This window comes from Canis aureus, chromosome 5, assembly GCF_053574225.1.
Source record: "Canis aureus isolate CA01 chromosome 5, VMU_Caureus_v.1.0, whole genome shotgun sequence".
NCBI lineage: Eukaryota > Metazoa > Chordata > Mammalia > Carnivora > Canidae > Canis > Canis aureus.
This window is the reverse complement of record NC_135615.1, coordinates 31834372-31838089: the sequence shown is the minus strand read 5'-3', so window position 1 is coordinate 31838089 and position 3718 is coordinate 31834372. Positions and strand designations below refer to the sequence as shown.

The window sequence follows — 3718 nt, the reverse complement described above, 5'->3', positions numbered from 1 at the left end:
GTTCTGGAGGCTGGAAATCCAAGATTAAGATGCCACTGATTCATTCCTGGGGAGGGCACTCTTGCTGGCGTGCAGATGGCAGCCTCCTCTGCGTCCTCTCACGGCAGAGAGACAGAGAGCTCTGAGGTCTCTTCCTTCTCTCCAAGGACACTGATCCCACTATGGGGGTCCCACCCTCATGACCTCATTTGACCCTAATTACTTCCTACAGGCCCTGTCTCCAAATACCAACCTACTGGGGATGACGCTTCAACATCCTGGGGGTACACAGACATTCAGTGTGCAGCATCTCATCATTGAGGGCCGTACCCCACACAGTGTGTTCATTGGCTCTGAATTCATGCGACGAGAGGAATCATCTACCCTCTAAGTCTAACACAAAACAAGAAAGCAATAAACAGCAAATTTACATTTCTGCAGAAGATCACAAGGCTTTTGGACATAAACTCTGTGTTTAGTATATCCTCTATTGGACCTCAATAGTTTTTGAATCCATAAATGAATGGTGCTGGACCTCAGTAATCTAAGAGAAAGTGATCTCTAAAGTCCAATTAAGCCAAATAAATGATTTCCCCTGGTGAACAGAGTGTGACGTTTTCGTTTCTGTACTAAAAAGCATCTTCCCCAAAATGACAATGTTGTTTTAGTCCAATTGATATTGAACAACTCCTGCCGACAGGAAGTAGTCAGTAGCGTCATTTACTTCTTGAAGTCACTCCCTGTTCAGAATCATAAGACTCTATCGTCTGCATCTGTATCTTCCTCTTTCTTATATTCGTAAATGATTTTGCCACAAGTTTGGTGAAGTATTTAAAAAGTGAGTAGCTAAGAACACAGTAGCCCGCACTCAAAAATCTTCTCTCTCTCTCTCTCTCTCTCTCAGAAAGTAAAGATGTGTGCATAACAGTTATGCATTATTAGCTCACTTATTTTCATCAATGCATTTTTAATAGACCCATTCCTGGAATTTTTGCCATTTCACCCAAACTCCTAGTGATTCAGGATTGCTTATTTCAGTGAGTCCAAGAGAGAGCTTATGATAAAAATAAAGTATTGAATTATGAGTTATGGTAGAAAGAACATTAAGCTATAAATTTAAAAAATTAAAAATAAATGTTTCAGCTTTGTTACCAGCTAAATTGTACAGTCCTCAGAGATTTATTATGCCTTCCTACACTTTATTTTTATTAACCATGAGACTTTGGCATAGATGAGTTCTGACTGTTCTCTTAAGTGTTAACATCCACTCAAATTTGCCATGAATGGTGATAGATGGAAAAGCCAAAGGGCTTTGGCCTGTGAAGTGTCACAGGATGCTTCACAGACCAGCTGAGCCAGTATTGCTAGTGGCAGAGACCCAGTATCTACTCACACATGTTCTCTTCTTCCTAGAAATGTGGCCGAACCACATTTTTTAGGCTTCTTTGTGGTTGAGGGACAAATTTAAGCCGATTAGCTATGATCAGAAGTGGTGAACACCTCTATTTTTTTTTTTTTTTTGCACACATGCCCTTTATTGGACAATAAGACTTGTCTGTGCACAATCCTCAGTTCTCAGTACTCCCCACAGTCCCCTTCACGTGCATGAGCACGGCAGCTGGATGAACCTCAAGTGGGTGGAGCCGCAGAGGTAAGGACCTTGGTGTCTGAGTCACCATCTGGAGGAGAACCACCGCCAGCTAGAAACACCCATTTCTGCGTGTTCTTTGAGAAACAAACAGAGGATCCCTGAAGAGCCACTCTATGTGTTTATGAGGATGCTCCTTAACAGCAACCAGCATTTCCCTAGCTGCTGCATTTTGATTCCAAAGCAATCAGATTTGGGGATCAGATTGGGATCAGATCCCCATTTGGGATCACATTTGCTGCATTTAAAAGTGACTCCAAATCTGTCAGCCAGGTAAGGAGCATAGAAATCTGTGCAGGAGACTCAGACAACCATGTCCCACCTGTTTGGGGCTAATGTTGGAGTTAATGGCTGGACCTAGAAGGTTTGACTTTTCTTACTACTTCCTTTATTTCTCTTTCACCATTTCAACATTGTGAAATGCTGTGGCGCTGTCATGCAGACACATATAAATTAACCTCTGAATGTACATTTGTGTGTTGATTTGTTCTACTAAATTCCCCTCAGTTCATTACTCAGAGAGCTGTCTCCTGACTCGGTCTTAGGGACAGCCTAGGAGATTTGATTTATACCCTCCTATTTCAATGTCTGTGCAGATTCAGACAGACACAAGAGAGACAACTCAGCCAAGAATGGAGGTGCTCTCTTTGCTAAGCCTGGCTTGAACGTTGCCCTCCCCAGGTGGCTCTTCCAGCCTCTGAACCTGCTCTTGGTCTCAGAATATTTGGATGGCATTTCAAAATAAAGAGGGCCTGGGAGACAGGGACACTAATATTGATGTTCTAACAACTAAGTGTGTTTTCAGATTATCCCCTACGTGGTGTTAACCTAAGTCATGACAAGGAGAAAAGTCTACAAAAGTAAAAAGCTTTTCTCCTCTGCTTTAGTGCACAAAATCTGGTCTGCATTACTATGTTTCTATTTTTCTGTATTTTTTTCTCAATAAATCACTGCTTTCTACTTCAGCCTGGTGAACTTTATATAATATCTCTATAGGAAACTTCACGAGTCCCTGAATATTTGAAGACTGAATTTCTCTGAGCATGTGCTGTGAAAATGAACATACGTGAGAGCAAAGAAATGTAGGTGAGTCAGAGTGAAGAATGTATGCCTTGATCCTAGGAGGTAACCTTTCTACTGTGCTGCTTTCCTGGGTAAACAAAGAAATTGTCGAGATGTCCATGTTTCTGGAGTGGATTAAGTGTCTAAATATAGGACAGAAACACATGGTGCGGTGGAGAGGACAGCAACCTATTGGCTCCTTGGCTTGAGATCTAAGACTCACTTTGCCACCAGCTGCCCGTTCAGCCTCAAGCACGTCAATTCTCCACTCTGGGCCCCTTTTTTCTCGTCTGCCATCCAAGCACTTTGTAATGGATGCACTGTGACCCCCCTCCTAAGAGCACTAGCAATTATCGACCAATGACTGTTGGCTAAGTGAGGAGCTTATGCTCTAGGAGCTAATGAAGAGGCTCGTGGTTCTTCTAAGAATGATCTTTTTCATCTGAAATAAAATGTCCTTTAATACCAATACCAAGCTGTTTGAAACTTTATTTGGCTAAATTGAATTATCAAAACCAAATTGACCACATAATTTAATTTGGTCAAATTCTCCATTGGCTCAGATACCCTATCAACCACCCCATACTTGGGCTTTGTGGAAACATGTAGTGGTGACAACACTGGTCTGAGAGTCAGAAGACATTGTATTAATTTAAGCACAGAAGGTTTTGAACTGTCAGAGTTTTATATCAAAATGAAATAATTTCCTCTTAAGATTTTATAAGCTATTTCTTGAATAAGATAAATTAATTACCAGGGGAGAATAACATGCCTTAAGTAGAACAAAAGGAGTAATGAGAAGGAATACGGAAGTTACAAAAAAAGATGTTTTAAATATAGAACTTTTCAAGACGTGAGCTCTGCACAAGAGAATACCCAATGAGTTTCCTATTGGGATTGAAACAAACATAGTGGTTTTAAACAACAAAATTTATCTGACAGTTCTAGAGGCAAGAAATCCCAAAAGGGTCTCTCTGAGGTAAATTCAAGGATGGGCAGGGCTGTGTTCCCTCCGAAGACTTCAGGAAA

The 3718-nt window shown here is 41.2% G+C and overlaps 1 long non-coding RNA gene across 1 annotated transcript; it reads left to right on the top strand.

Annotated features, from left to right (window-relative positions):
* The first annotated feature begins 1461 nt into the window (after positions 1-1461).
* Positions 1462-3158, top strand: LOC144313379 (uncharacterized). The gene is made up of 2 exons (XR_013379037.1): positions 1462-1900; positions 2624-3158. It is a non-coding gene; the product is annotated as an uncharacterized LOC144313379 (long non-coding RNA).
* Positions 3159-3718: the final 560 nt, after the last annotated feature.